Consider the following 16,942-nt stretch of genomic DNA (forward strand, 5'->3'; position numbering starts at 1 on the left):
CTGGAAATGAGGTTGGACAGATAAGCAGGAGGTTATGTTTGTGAAAGGCTGCTGGGTCTGATTGCACATGAAATGCCAGAAGATCAGTGAGTGGATCAGACTGGCTGGAGGAGGATTACATTTTTGAGCAGTGGAAAGGAAAACTGGAAAGGGAAAGGGAGGAGCAATCAACAGAACACTTTTTTTTTTGTTCAGAGAAGGGGTCTATGGTAGTGCAGGGAGAGAACTGGAAAGGGCTTGATTGGGGAAATTTATACCCCACCCAAAATAGGGCAATGTCTTAGTTACCTTGGGCTGCTATGACAAATACCACAAGCTAGGTGATTCAAACAATAGAAACAATAGAAATTTATTTCTCATTTTATTTATTTATTCAAACAATAGAAATTTATTCAAACAATAGAAATTTATTTCTCATAGTTCTGGAGGCTGGGAAGTCCAAGATCAAGGTGCTGGCGAATTCGATTCTCAGTGAGGACCTACTTTCTGGCCACCATCTTGCCGTGTCTTCACATGGCAGAGAGAAGCAGCTTTGGTGGTTCTTCCTCTTTTCATAAGGATCCTAATCCCATCATGGTGGAGGATCCACCCTCCTAACCTCATCCAAACCTAATTCTCTGTTAAAGGCCCCACAATCCTAATGCCATCATGTTGGGGATTAGGGCTGCAATATATGAATTTTACGGTGGCACAAACATTCAGTCCATAACAGGCAAGAAATTAAACTATCCATGCATCAGATGTGGGCCACATAGGAAAGAGGGTCAGCCTGGAGCTCTTCTAGGTCCTGAGAGTACCACCTGGAAGGGCAATGGGCTACAATAGGAGAGTCTGAGTCTTTGTGGGGCGGATGATGGAAGGCCAGGAAGTGGTGCAAGGAGGAAGGGACAGCAGACACTTGTAGCAGATACCAGCAAGGCTTCCAGGCCAGCAGGGGAGAGGCTGTGTCTAAGTACTGGAGGCTGCTATTAGAGAGGCCCGGTGGCTTAGGACAGTACTTATCAGGAGCTGAACAGGAACTTTCCTCTTTTTCTCTCTCCCCAACCACAGCTCTCACACTGGTGGGCCTGCACTGGGGGTGGGGAGGACTTCTGGGTGGGAAATGAGTGGGAAGAGAGAGCAATTGGCCACACCCCTCTCCCCAAAGGCAGGTGACCCACTGACTGCTGGCCTCAGATGGAAGATGGGGATAAGCCTTGCATGAAGTCTAAGATGTTTACTGACATCTTAGATTAGACATTTAAAATTTATGAATTAGAGTTTTTGAGACATAGAAGACTTGAGGAGTAAGAGTAAGCAGGAAAGTCATAAATGTGCCAAACTTTCAGCCATCAGAGTAGAAAGTTTCCTGTAAAACAGTAGTGGGACAGAGTTGTGTTTTGCTTATCTATTAAGCATCATACTTGTACCATGTACCATTTAGATTTTCAAAGAAAAGGATGGACATTTCATCCAGGAAATCCTAGTGAGTGACTTGTTTCCTTAGAATAAAATCAGTAAGGCCGGGCGCAGCGGCTTACGCTTGTAATCCCAGCACTTTGGGAGGCCAAGGCGGGCAGATCATGAAGTCAGGAGATTCAGACCATCCTGGCCAACATGGTGAAACCCCATCTCTACTAAAAATACAAAAATTAGCTGGGCGTGGTGGCACATGCCTGTAATCCTAGCTACTCGGGAGGCTGAAGCAGGAGAATTGCTTGAACCAGGGAGTTGGAGGTTGCCGTGAGCCAAGATTGCGCCACTGCACTCCAGCCTGGTGACAGAGCGAGACTTCGTCTAAATAAATAAATAAAATATAATCAGTAAGATGGCAAAGGCCTGTTCTGAATAGATGCTTCCCTAGTTCTCTAGTGCTAAACTTAAGGTAGACAAATCATGTTGTGCAATGTATTTGGTTAATGTTACCACTTCTAATTCTTACAGGTTTTATACAGAAATTTCTAAAGCATCACATTCACATTCCATTTGTTTTCCCTAGCCAAGAGAGGTCTGTAACATGGTAAACAAAAAAGACTCAGAATTGAAAACTGGAATTGAAAAGACTTTTCTACTCTGTTCACAAGGACCTTCTTTTCCCCCTTGGTTCACCACTTAATCTTTTGGTCTCATTTTCGTCATCTGTACAGTGGAGATAATGGGTCCCAATTTCATTTCATGTTATCTCGATGGAAGGATTCCCACAGTTAGACTGAATGAAAACCTGACCAGTCATACCCACTTATCTACCTCTCTGAAGTGCTGTAAGAATTAATGACAGCCTGCAAAGTGTACTGACGATGAAGAACACACCATGAGAGAAAGAGAGGTGATGAGTATTATTAAAAGTGTCAAAGGATAAGGATATCTTAATGAATGTGGATAAACACATACACCAAAGGATCTTGGCTTGCTTGCCCTAGTGCCTCGATGCCTTAGGGTAAAAAGATATACGTATAATATCTGAGTAGAAAAATAAAAGCAGTAAAAAAAAATCTGTCCATCCAGGACATTAGTAGTGAAATCATTTTTACATCCTAAAATATTTCATTCTAAATTTTAAAAATAAAGCACTGATTTATGCACCCTAAATCTGATGAAATCAAGCAGTATGTCTTGGAAATTTAGAACAGTCTATGTAGGAAGGCAAAGAACTAAAGACAAAGATGTTCAGAAGTTCAGTCAAGCCAAACAGATCAAAGATACTCTGCTCCCCAATGCAAAAGGCAGCATGGGCAGAATTTATTTGCTATGTATAGAATTGAGAACTGCTTTTTTTTTTTTTGATCTTGCAAAGGAGATGAAATGGATATGTGAATGTTGCTTGCTTAGGAGGACAGTCCGGGACGGGCAAAAATGCATAGCAAATTTGACAGGAAGAGTAACTAATAATTACTTTGGTTAGTTACATTTACAAAGCAGTAAGAGAAGCATAAGTCACTTATGAAGTGAAATAAATTTAAAGAAAATTAAGGTAGTTGTTTCCTTCCTGTACACAAATTATTTCAGGCTATCAACTCTCCAGCAAGTAAATAATAAATTATTTTGGCTTTTACAATTTATCTTGGTCTTGACACACACAAGGGCAAGATATGACAGTGTCTATTTCTTCTGGAGGACTCCGATTTGTTGTATATATAAGCAAGTGTCCATAAGTCTCACTATATAATATGTTTAGCTCCACAAATATTTTCTGTTTTCTATTGTTTGTCTATATGTTGTAATATGCCAGGGAGCTATAGCTAATGTTGGAGAAGAGACTTTTTTAAAGATCTCTTATCTTTCATACCATATGTGAAACAGGTGGTAGTCTGCTCTCATAGATGAATAGTTCTGTGATGAAATTTTTCTTTTCATTTATTATTCACATGAGCTAATTTATTTTTGCCAAAGTGTTTACATTCTGCCCTATATATGTGGTCTGAGTGTATTTGCTGTAGTCAAAAGTCTCTGTTTTATACTTGATTTTGGAGCTAGGTGGGACAAGGAAAATGCAAGTAGATGGTGGCCTTAATGTTATCATTTCTTTTTTAAACAAGGCTCAATTTTAGAGCTGTGCTGTAGTCCACAAAACAATCAGTCTCTATGACAATAATTCTAATTTTGGTAGAATAATGTTAACACCACTAAAAGTACTTGGAGAGACTTCATTTATGTAGGACATTAGTGAGATAATTTGGAACCTGTTCCTGAGTGGGGGACATACTTGCAAATGTTTAAATCTTGCCTTCTTTAGTCACTTGTTTCATTCTTAAAAAAAAGAAAATAGTAACTTGAGGTATATGATCAAAATTAAATAAAAACTCTATTTAAAGAGTATAGTACTGAGTATTATATTTTCTTGGTAAAAAATTAAAGTATTATGAAACAAATCTTGAATAAATAAAAATCCCATATTTAATAAATTAATTATAGAATGAAAATGTTCCTTTGAAATCCTCTCTTCAACACACTATAATATTCGTATGTAAGTGAAATTCTTCCCTATTCCAAATTTACCATCTCATTTCTGTTCACTTTTGTGTCCACAGAGTATCTGCCTGGAAACTCTGTTGCCTGGAGACCACTCTTGAAGAACATCCACTGCTGTGGCCTCTTAAAGATTTAAGACATCTAATGAAGAGCTGGCAGAAATCATCAATTTGCTCCTCAGTAAGTAACATTTTTAAGTCACAATAAAACACTTACCTGGATATTATTTATTCAGATAATCATAACAGCTCAAGTATAGGATGCAAAGAGGAAAAATACCTTTGAGAAATTTGAATTGTACAAATCCATACAAAAGAGAGATGGGACAAAAAATAAAATCTGCATTTTCTTCATGGAAGATGCTCTCAGGTCCTCCTATTAATTATTTATTCAGATTTTAAAAACTATTCAAAAAGGCTTTACTTATATTTTGAACTCTATTGTGTATTATCGTTCTCTGTAGCCCAAAGGAATTTTGAAGCAGAAATTCAATAAATGGCATAAGGATACTGGAAAAGTGGATGAAAGGAGACATGATGCAGCCAAAAGAATTCCATATCAACTTGAGGCATTCTGGAGAGGGTTTAAGAATGCAGCATATCTTAACAATGTCCAAGTATCTCACAATATGATGGTAGAATTTGTCACCAGTAACAGACACCAAGTACAAATTATTATTATTTTATTTTACTCTTTGTGATCTATTTATTTTTGAGACAGAGTCTCGTCCTGTCACCCAGGCTGGAGTGCAATGGTGCCATCTTGGCTCACTGCAACCTCTGCCTCCCGGGTTCAAGCGATTCTCCTGCCTCAGCCTCCTGAGTAGCTGGGATTACAGGCACGTGCCACCACGCCTGGCTAATTTTTTGTATCTTTAGTAGAGATGGGGTTTAACCATATTGGCCAGGCTGAAATTATTATTATTTAAAAAAATTATTTTAAAATTTTTTGTGAGTACATAGTAGGTGTATATATTTATGGAGTACATGAGGTGTTTTGATACAGGCATGCAGTGTGAAATAAGTACATCATTAAGAATAAAGCATCCATCCCCTCAAGCATTTATCTTTTCAGTTACAAATAATCCAATTACATTCTTTAAGTTTTTTTAAAATGTACAATTAAGTTATTATCGACTATAGTCACCATATTGTGCTATCAAATAGTAGGTCTTATTCATTCTTTCTATTGTTTTGTACCCTTTAACCATCCTCACCTGCATCCGATTCCCTGACTACCCTTCCCAGCCTCTGGTAACCACCCTTCCACTCTCTATGTCCATGAGTTCAGTTGATTTGATTTTTAGATCCCACAAAAAGTGAGAACATGCAATGTTTGTCTTTCTGTGCCTGGCTTATTTCACTGAACATAATGATCTCCAGTTCCATCCATGTCCCCGAGTACAAATTAATACATGGTAGAAGCTGTGCTCTGTTTAAGAAGTTAGGAACATATTCAGGCTATATTTTGCATTTTTGAAAGATGGTTAAAATATTTTTAAAATGTTTATGCTGAAAGGAAAAAGTTCTGTGAACTAGAAAATTTATATGAATTAAAACATAGCTCAGAGATGAAATCTGAAAGAAAACATGGCCCCTCTTTGCTAAACTTCATAGTTTTGATGCTATTAAGTACACTTTGTTTTTCATATGATGCCTCATGGTGACCAAAGTAAGGTAAATTATTTTGATATTCCCTCCAAAAATTGTTATCCCCAAGCATGTAAAAAGTAAAAAGCAATAAAAGCCCAAGTTGCAAAGAAAGATGTGCTTCTACAAGAGCATTTGGAGGCTGCTGGAAGGTGGTGCATTCCAGAGAGCTTAAGATTGAGCTTTGATAACAGACAGACCCAAATTTCTGCCACATTTCACAATGTGACTGTGCATTGGCTGCTCAACCTTGCTAAGCTTCAATATTTTTGTGTAAGAAAAATATATGTATTTATTGTACCTAAAGGTTATTAAGAGAATTAAATGAGTGTGTGTATATAACCAGAGTGCCTGGAACATTAAATGCTTAGTGCACATTAGCTGTTACCCTTATCATTATCATCAAGTTAAATTAAGCCAATATAATCATAAAGTTGGAAGCTGAGTTTATGAGGGCAGTGGCAAAGCCACCTAGCTAATTATGAGCTGCTGTTTAACAAAATGAAAGGAAGTTATTGTTTACATAACACCATAGAAAGAGGACATTTTGGAGAAACTAGGTTAATATATATATAAAAAAAGGTTCTTAATGCTTTTTGTAAGCGCGAGAGAAGAAATTGAGATAACGATGCGTTAAGGAACTATTTAGTCTTGGGAGATACATAAAATCAAGGTACTGCCCCACTTTTACCCTTTCTCTGCTTTGTTAATCCTTTATTGAGATATAATTCACACCAGTACAATATATACATATTAAATATGCTGCATGATGAATTTTATGATTTTATGTATATGCCCATGGAACCATGACCACACCAACATATAGCATGCATCCATCATCTCAATAGGCCCCTTGTGCCCAGTACAGTCAATCAACCACCCGTTTCCCAAAGGTAATCACTCTTCGGTTGATGATAGGAAGGTTCTGATTTCCCTCTTAATCTAGAAAAGGGGCCCTTGAGAAATTTGAAGTCCTCTTTCTCTTCCCTAGCTAGACTTTAATTCTCACCCATTAATTTTACTTTAATTCTAGGTCATCATGCCTTTAGCCTACAGTCATGCTCTCATTGAAATGCCCCTGCTTAATTTATCTGCATTGTGACATTCTTCTGACATTTAGGGGGCTTTTTCTTAACTATTATGTTAATAAGGTTTCACTGCACTTTCAGATTCATGAACTCCATAAATACTATTATTTTTGACTGTCGTTGTATTGTGTTTTACAAGGCATCCTGGGCCGAGGCTAAGTAAGGAGACAGAGGAGCTTTAAGTAGACATGGAGGTGAACTCTAGGGGCAGTTACACTCTCAAACTCAACTTTCCTGAAGATGGTTTTCTGGTTCTAGTTTCAGTGTCAAATCATGATGCAACAGCAGAGTGAACTCAGTGTTTTTGGTATGAAGAAGATCTCCATGTGTTTCCATCATCAGCATCTCCTGTGCTCTTAATCTTACCCTGGATACCTGACCCAGGTGCCCATGCTGTGAATTCTTTCATTGTAGGAAAGAGAAACAGGTAGAAAAGATGCATGGACCTCTCATGGCTAAGGTCCCTAGCCAATCTAGGTGGGTGCCCACTTGCTAAAATGACCCTGACCCCTCATTTGGCCACTTGACCACTGGTAACTCTACAAGTAAAGAAGCCCTTAGTGACCAGAAACACAGGATCCTGGGTTTTAAAAGCTGATCACAGAGAAAGTAGAAAAATCCATAATATCATCCTTTTCACAGCAGTACTTATAAGCTTTGAGCTTGTATTTTGCCACTCACTGCATGAAAATACCAACAGTGTAATAATGCAACTTCGAAAAAATCAAATAGTAGCTATGAAAGCCCTCAGCCCACAGGTTGCTGTGATTTGCACTTGAGTATGCTCAAGGGTTCATTTTATTTTCGACTTTGAAATTCACACTCAATTTTGACACATGAGACATATGTCTCAGCTCCTTACGGTACCAATCCTGTAAAAACAGATGACTCAGCCACCAGTTACAACAGCATATTATTGCAGTATTCAACAAAACATGCCTTATGCTGACTAGAGAGAGGTTTCAAGTTGATGAGGCAAAAACAGCAATGTCCCATCTCAGAACATATGCTATACTGTAGTAAGGAAAAAAGAGCCAAATATAAACACTAAACAATGTTGCATTGCTGAAATGTAATCCCTTTAAAACATTAGATGTCTTCACATTTCTCATTATTCTATTATTAATTTTAGAATATGCTCTCTTTAATGCAATCTATCGTTACACAAATTTAAACATTCAGATTTCCAGAAGAACCAACAAACCAGGGGCTGATTTTTCTCAATGGGTTTCTCCTTTATAGTCATAGCATCTGATGAGGTCAGCATTAAGAAACAGGGCAATTATTTAATAGCAATGGCTGTGAGCCAAAGAAGAATTACAAACATAAATCAATCTGGGGTGATAAAATGCCAAAAAACAGGCAGCCCCCTCAAGTAAGAACAAGTTCGATATTAAAATACTGTTTGATTTTCAAGTTACCCAACAAACTGCTGAAAGAAATTACATTTTCCCTCATGAAGGAAATGACAATAAATGCCATTTTCTACCCATTGGGCATCACAGGATGGGTGTTGAGATACAGATATGACATCCTCCCAATTATGATAATACCGGGCATTGGAGCCAGAATGGTATTTAGAGTTATTAACTCATTCAACACATATGAACAACTATTATGTATGTGCCTTTGTTTTGGGGATGTGACATACAGAGAGTTGTCTTGTGGAGATGACAAATGTAAGCTCATAGTCACCTTTGAAATAAAGTTACCTATGAGGGATCCTGAAGGTGAGGTCAAGGAAGACTATAAATGACACAACATATAAACAGAGGCTGAAAGCAAGAGAAAGTTGCCAGTTAGAGAAGGCAAGAAAATATCCCATGAGAAGGCACGGCATTTGCAAAGTCACAGATGTGTGAAATAGCTTAGGATGCTTGGAAAACAACAAGCAGCTTTGTGTGTCTGCGGCAAATATTACAATTCCATAAGTGGCAAAAGTTGTTGCTAAAAATACAGGCAGGAACTGGATCATGAGGAGTCTTTAAGCCCAAAGAGTTTAGCACATTCTTGCGGAAAGAGGAGTGACACAACCAGAAGGCCAGAGAGACCTGTGGGGTTTGTTCTAGCAATTCACATGAAACGGAATAAAGACTAGATTTGAGGTTGGGTTGGATTGTGGGAAAGCTGAATTTGAGGGGGTAGGTAAAAGAAAAAAACTTGTAGAAATGGTTACCAATCTTTGTGGTTTCTGACTTAAGCTATTGTGGTAATGGGGGCTTTCTGAATGAAGTAAAGGAATACGATGGGCACAAGTTCTGGAATAGGTAGTTAGGAATGAAGAATGATTTTACTTTTTGGAGATGCTGTCTTTTGGGTACTGAGGTGGAAATGACAAAGTAGATAGTTTGTAAGATCAATGCATTCATTCTATCATCACTTAGGACACTCCAAGTGATGGTTTCAAATGCTATGAAATTATATCCAACTATTTTTGATGATTTACTATGGAGATTCTGGAGAATAGAGATCCTTGCAAGGATCTATTTGAAACTTTATGGCAAGTGTTTCAAATCAGAGGATTGCAGCTTAAGGTATTAGAAACTTAGAAAGAAGCCTGATTATCATCAATATAATGTGCATTGTGAACTAAGACCACCAGCATTGGTTTAGTGAGGATTAGCCCATTCATCAAAATAACACATGATCGAATCCACATTATATTGTAACACTCTCCATTGTAAATAACTGTTCAATGCCATAAATCTGCTTTTAGAAAACAGTCCTCTAAAAATAGAAATCAAACCATATTGCTACACTGCATCACACTCAAAGGCTTCTGATTTCACTCAGAGTAAAAGGCAAAGTCCTTACAATAGCCTACAAACCCCTCCATGATATGCCTTGTTCTCCTTGTCTCTCTAACCTCATTGCTCTTTACACTCCTTCCTCTCAGTCACTGTATTCAGCTATACTGACCTCTTTGCTGCTCCTAAAACATCAAATGCTCGACAATTCCCTTTTTCCTAGAAGGTATTTCTTGCAGATATCTGTATGGTGTTGAGTCATTGGTCAAATGTTACACTTTATGTGAGTTCTTTCTTGATCACTGATTTAAAATTGTGGCACCTAAACCTTAATAACTTCCTATCCCTTTTTACTATTTTATTTTCTCCACAGCACCAAAGATCAGTTTTTGCACTTCCTTTAACATCTTAACTGGAGATGATATATTAGGAGATAATAATGGTATAATGCTGATAGCAGCTGTAGAAAGGATGTGGATGAGTTTTATTAGAATAAGCTGAGCTTATGCTGCAGTGACAACTGACCCTCAGATCTCAGTGGCTTTACTGAAAAAGTTTATTTCTTCCTCAATCAAAGCCTGCTTAAGTCAGATGACTCTCCAGGGTAGCTCTCCTCTATGCAGTGACTCAGTGATCCAGGATTTTGCATCCTATAGCTCCACCATCTCAATCTATGGCTTCCATGTTTGCTACTGAGGATCTCACGAAGGTTTTTATCCAACTCCTTCCAGAAATGACATACCTCATTCCTGCTCATAGCCTATTGGTCAGAGCTAGTACCATGATCCCTCCCAACTGGGGGTTAGGGCTGACTGGGAAGTATGATCTTCTAAGTGCTCCGGAAGGAGAGGAGACCTGGCTATTGGTGAGCACTCCTTAGGTTTACACAGCAACCAACTCTGGAATAATCTTCTTAAGATGCAGTGTGATGCAATGTAGGGAGCCCAGAACAGGATTCAGCAGGGCTGGATGTAAGATCTCATTGAACCAATCACTATTCACATGGCTTCAGTTTAGGTATCCACTCTGGAACTCTATTTTCAAACTCATGAAATTGGGGAAAATACTTATCCTGCTTATATCAGAAGGGTTTGTAAGTCCCAAATATAAAAGTTTATAAACAGAATTTCCAAATGTAGGCAACCGTTCAAATGCCAGTACATGAATAATGCAGTATGGAGCATAGAAAACCTGCCCGGATAAGATAAAATGAATTATATTCCTATTTTACATCAATATTTATAAAGTTATCTCATTGTTAGAGCCACAGAGAATGGTATCATTTCCAGACCTGCTGGCTTAACAGCTGTGATACCTAGCCAGTGAAGGAGGGAGCTGTTTATGTACTGGCTTATTTTCTATGTATGGAGCATGAAGAAAATGCCAAGGAAATTCAGATATATAACAAACACTTAAGATTACTGAAAGCAAAATTCATTCAACAGTGAATGAATCCAATACTGGCAGCTTGTGTGGTATCTTCTGTTCTGTTGCTGGAGGACATTGGCTATTGTGCAACGTAGTCTATTGTTCCAAGGATTCATGTGTATTTAGCACAAGGTATGATACTGACAAAATATCAGCTATTTGAAAAGTCTCATTAGAATGTATTTAAGGATATATTAAAATCTTTTGATGATAATATTAGATTTTATAGATTTGAGTACTGAGTACATTTGTTGTCAGACTTCAAAAAGATATTGAATTTATATACAATAATTTTGTTAGTCACTTCAAGTTTGTTGAGGATGGTAAAATATTAACATTAATAATGATATCCTATTTGTCAGTGTTATCTATTCAAAGAAGTATTATAAATAACTAATCTTTTAAATATATTTAATACAAAATACCCAAATATGTGGATTTCTGTGGATTTCTCTATTATTTTACTAGTGATTTGGGTCTTCTAGAATTCCTCAGCAGACCTTTACAACATCAGAGTAGAAGGAATCCAAATTATCTGTTTCAATTCCCTGCCAAATGAACACATTATCCCTGTGGGGAATTTTGTGCTAACTGACATTATTGTAGCATGCCATTTATTATCGGTGAGAAAGCTTACCCTTTGTGTGTATCCATATGTGATAGATAAGTATTTCATATAGTAAGCAGATATTTGCCTCAGTAGACACTTCACCCATTATTTTAGATTGGAAGATGTTTCTTGCCGCTGGTATCTGTATTATACACACATACTAAATATTAGTAACATCTTTACAGTTCATTTAAAAATAGTAGACTCGGCGAGACTAAAGTATTAAAGATGATAAACCAGTTAGTACTTGGGTAACAAACACATAAAAATCCAGATGATAATTTTCTAATTGAATCTTGTCATGGAATTTTCCTGCCTGGTCATTGGCTCACATAGTTCTACTGTGATGAACAAAAGAAGATGGATCCAATAAGGCCAGACACAAATAGATACCCATAGTCACATGCTGGAATGCAGACAGCATATCAACAATGAGATAAAGCTTTGTACAACAGAAGTTCACTGAATCGATTTTCTGAAACATTCCCAAGTGCTGGCTTTTAAAATGGAGGGCAACAGAAAGCACAATGAATTTTATAAGATGTTTTATATGATGTTGTGATAAAAGAGGAGCAAGTTATTGCAAAGTGAAGGCTTCTTTGTTTTATTTTGCTGAAAATTTATACTACTGCCCCCACTCGAGGGTTTGAGTTTCTTCCCCTTTACCCCCAAAGATTATAACTTTGAGAATGATTGCCTTTCTCCTTTTATTCTTTTAAGACACTTCTGCCATTCACTTTTATAAAAGACATGCAGAGAGCTGGTCACGGTGCCAAGGTGATGGTACATTGTGTAGACAATTTGGAAGAAAAAGTCTAGAAAAATAGCTGTATTCAAATAGAAAGCCTAGCTCAAATGTCACTTTCTACGTGGCAGTTCAGAAATACGTCAACAGTATCACACATACACACACACACACACTCTGCTTGAACTACGGCAGTACCATCAGAATGGGATTCCCTTTTCACATCTCTTTTTCCTCTCGTCTATTTCTTACACAGACAAAACTGCATCATGCTGGTCTTTAATAAACACCATCAATGGATTTCCACCATGGTCCATGTGTCTTACAACTTAGGAGTATCATTCACATTCAGTCCCTATTTATTTATTTATTTATTTATTTATTTTTTGAGACAGAGTCTCGCTGTGTCACTCAGGCTGGATGGAGTGCAATGGTGCGATCTTGGCTCACTGCAACCTCCATCTCCAGGGTCCAAGCGATTCTCCTGCCTCAGCCTCCCAAGTAGCTGGGCTTACAGGCGCATGCCACCATGCCTGGCTAATTTTTTTTGTACTTTTAGTAGAAATGGGATTCCACTATGTTGGCCTGGCTGATCTTGAACTCCTGATCTCAAGTGATCCACCTGCCTTGGCCTCCCAAAGTGCTGGGATTACAGGCGTGAGCCACCGTGCCCAGCCCACACTGAGTCTTTACCAGGTGTCAGCACACTACATCCTGGGGGCCAGATCTGGTCTGCTGCCTGTTTCTGTATAACCTGTTAGCTAAGAACAGTATGTTTTTACATTCTTAAGTGGCTTAAAAAATGAAAAGAGTAACATTTTGTGAAATTCAAATTTCAGTGTCTATAAATAAAATTTTATTGGGACACATCCAAATTCATGTGTTTATGTATTGTCTATAACTTTTTCTGAGCTCCAAAGGCAGAGTTGAGTAGTTGCAACATAGACCACGTGGCCTGCAAAGCCTAAAATATTTACTACCAGGCTAGATAAAACAGAAAAGGTTGACCAACCCCTAATGCATATGAATGGGACCCCTGGAGTTGGCCGTGCATAACCTGTGTGGCTGTATACTATAGCCCTGCTCTCAAATAGTCATCAAAGTAAGTGCTTTTCTCCTAGCCAGGCGTTTAACCTTTTTCACAATCTGGATGCAGACCAGATTCTCTCCAGCTCCCCCACCCACTACTTATTCTTCCCTTTGTGTCATTTAACTACCTCTGTGTCTTTGTTCATGTTGCTTCCCTGTCCTAGCCATGTCTTTTCATTTATCTGTCTGTTGGTATCTATCACTGAAAGCCTAGCTCAAATGTTGCTTTCACTATGGCAGTTCAACAATGTGATTGAAATCTTGCTTCTGTGAATTCACAGGGTGCTTTGTACTTCCCTAACACACTTACCATATTCTGCCTTGCACGATCCTTAGTCTTGCACTCATTTCATATTGCCTACTATATTATATGATCCTTAAGTCTAAGAACTGGGCTTGGTCATCTTTGTACCTCTAAGAATGCTGCAGACATGGGCAGGCCTGGCACAGATCCCTGGAGGCTGAGACTAGGACTAGGAGCCATGCCAACCCTCAATACACACACAGTCACTTCCTTGGTTGCAGGGTCCAGGGGAAAATTCCAGTGGTGTGGCAAAAGATCCAAGTTAGTGCTCCCATAAAGCTGCTGTGGGGAGAGGTGGCTTAGTTCCATAAAAAGCAAGGGTTTTGAAAGACACAAGCCCAGGACCCAATCCAGAAGTAGGCAATACTGTGGAGACGAGTCAAACCCTAACTATCAGTGAGGTTCATTAGTAGCAAAAACCTATTGACCAGACCAAGTTCCAGGGCAGCACAGCCAGTAAGAAAAGGCTTTAGATAAAGTGGGAGCTGTGCAGTTTAGCAAGGAGAGGACAGAGGCTTGGTCTTAGAATGATCAGGGCTCTAAAAGGGCGACTGGGGCAAAAGTCCAAAGAGGGAAAAACCATGCATGCTCAGCAAACTATCGCAAGGACAAAAATACCAAACACCGCATGTTCTCACTCATAGGTGGGAATTGAACAATGAGAACACCTGGACACAGGAAGGGGAACATCACACACCGGGGACTGTTGTGGGGTGGGGGGAGGGGGGAGGGACAGCATTAGGAGATATACCTAATGTAAATGACGAGTTAATGGGTGCAGCACACCAACATGGCACATGTATACATATGTAACAAACCTGCACGTTGTGCACATGTACCCTAAAACTTAAAGTATAATAATAAAAAAGAAACCATGCCCAAAGTAAGAAAGAAACTGCTATAGAGAGGATGACCTGAGCTGAGTCCCAGACGTTGGGTGGGGGCTCCAGAAATTACTCTTGCTTATGTTTAGATGTAATCCTAGGGTCTGCAGAAGAGAGAAAATTATTGCTCTAATTTGGTTTGATCCCCCTCCAAATCTCATGTTGAAATTTGATCCCCAGTGTTGGAGGTGGAGCCTAATGGGAGGTGTTTTGGTTGTGGGGGAAGATGGTTCATGAATGCCTTGGTACTCGCAGTAATGAGTTTGTACTCTGTTAGTTCTCCCAAGACCTCACCCCACAACAGGCCCTGGTATGTGTTGTTCCCCTCTCCGTGTCCATGAGTTTTCAATGTTCAACTCCTACTTATAAATGAGAACATGTGTTGTTTGGTTTTCTGTTCCTGTGTTAGTTTCCTGATGATGATGGCTTCCAGCTTCACCCGTGTCCCTGCAAAGAACATGATCTCATTCCTATTTATGGCTGCATAGTATTCCACGGTGTATATGTACCACATTTTCTTTATCCAGCCTATCACTGATGGGCATTTGGGTTGGTTCCGTGTCTTTGCTATTGTAAATAGTGCTGCAGTAAACATATGTGTGCATGTGTCTTTATAGTAGAATGATTTATGTTCCTTTGGGTATATACCCAGTAACAGGATTGCTGGGTGAGATGGTATTTCTGGTTCTAGATCCTTGAGGAATCACCATACTATCTTCCACAATGGTTGAATTAATTTACATTCCCACCAACAGTGTAAAAACTTTCCTGTTTCTCCATAGCCTCGCCAGCATCTATTGTTTCCTGATTTTTTAATAATTGCCATTCTGACTGGCATGAGATGGTATCTCCTTGTGGTTTTGATTTGTATTTCTCTGATGATCAGTGATGTTGAGCTTTATGCAGCCAACAAAAATATGAGATCATGTCTTTTGCAGGGACATGGATAGAGCTGGAAGCCATTATCCTCAGCAAACTGATGCAGAAACAGAAAACCAAACACTGTGCGTTCTCACTTGTAAGTGGGAACTGAACAATGAGAACACGTGAACACAAGGAGGGGAACAACACACACTGGGGCCCGTCAGGGGGTGTGGAGGGAGGGAGAGCATCAGGATAAATAGCTAATGCATGCTGGGCTTACTACCTAGGTAATGGGTTGATAGGTTCAGCAAACCACCATGGCACATGTTTACCTGTTTACCTATGAAACAAACCTGCACATCCTGCACATGTATCTTGGAACTTAAAATAAAATAAAATTTAAAAATTTTTAAAGAGAATTTTTAAATTTTAAAGTAGGGAGATGAATTAAGAGGCAATTGCAGTAATCCAGGTGAAACAGTTTTAAGAGATTAAATCAGCATCCTTGGTTTCCCCATCAATTAACCCATCATGCTAACCAGCCCAGACTGATATTGCTTTATATGTATACGAAAGACATCTGGTTAAATTAAATAGCACTGCCAATCAGTTTTCACCTAGAGATATGCTCAGGTATTTTCTTAGTTCTTACATTTTGTAAATAGGTGGTACACTGAATGGACATCAAATTCAGTTAACAAATTCCCATAAGAAACATCAGGACTAATTTATCCAAAAGGAACATTCAAATTAACATCAATCAGTAATAGCAAATAATGACCTACTTTATCTTGTACTGATCTTGACTAAGGAATGATATTTCCATTTCTTTCTTTTAAAGAATTCATGATGCACTGCTACCTCTATTGAACTCTTGAGTATATCTCATTCCAAAGAGAATGGTCAGCAAAACATTGTTTCATTTGGGTCATGGATACATGCTGTACATTCCAGTCCACCCACCCATAGGTTACTCATGACAGGGCCTCTAGATAGAGGCAGGACAATTATATATCAAAGAAGAAAATATGAAAAGACAGATAAAATATTTGCTGATGTTTTATAAAGAAAATTCAGTGCACCTCTTCATCAGTCAAAGGTAGTATTTTCAATGTTTTTCTCTTTGTTTTGGAGCCGTACTGTCTCCTTGTAGATTTTCTGTCCTTCAAGAAAGGACCTGTGGTGGTATGGATTGAAAAGTTGACTCTGTCATCACCTTACAAATGAATTCTATCTGAAGTGAAAAGTCACCAACAGTTTTACATTGATGTTGTGTTGTTGCATGTGGTATTCTGTCAAAACTATGTGCCTTCTTGAACAAAGATTTCACCTTTATTTTTAAGCACATTTCAACCAACCACAGTATCAGACACTTCCACTAGGAGGTTAATGAAAATTGGCAATATGGACAATATTCCCACGGTAGAGAAGATTTACCATATATTTTTTAGAAGCTTACAAAAGGTACCTTGACCTAGTCTTGATCTACTCCATAAATGGGTTTAAGTGGACTTGAAAGTCCCTAAAATTATTCACAAAGTTGTGAATCTGTTAAACGATCCAGTAGCTTTTATCAGAACTTCAAA

At 38.5% G+C, this 16,942-nt stretch overlaps 1 protein-coding gene and 1 long non-coding RNA gene across 2 annotated transcripts in view; one reads left to right on the forward strand and one right to left on the reverse strand.

Moving 5' to 3' along the window:
- The window catches only part of CYYR1 (cysteine and tyrosine rich 1), a 100,828-nt gene that overhangs the window by 32,356 nt on the left and 51,530 nt on the right, over positions 1-16,942 (reverse strand).
- LOC105738714 overlaps positions 4,006-16,942 on the forward strand; it is a 60,365-nt gene continuing 47,428 nt past the window's right edge. The window contains exon 1 of the long non-coding RNA XR_001114552.2: positions 4,006-4,128. This is a non-coding gene — a long non-coding RNA (uncharacterized LOC105738714). The remainder of the gene's footprint in view (positions 4,129-16,942) is intronic.

Source organism: Nomascus leucogenys, chromosome 25 (genome assembly GCF_006542625.1).
Source record: "Nomascus leucogenys isolate Asia chromosome 25, Asia_NLE_v1, whole genome shotgun sequence".
Classification (NCBI taxonomy): domain Eukaryota; kingdom Metazoa; phylum Chordata; class Mammalia; order Primates; family Hylobatidae; genus Nomascus; species Nomascus leucogenys.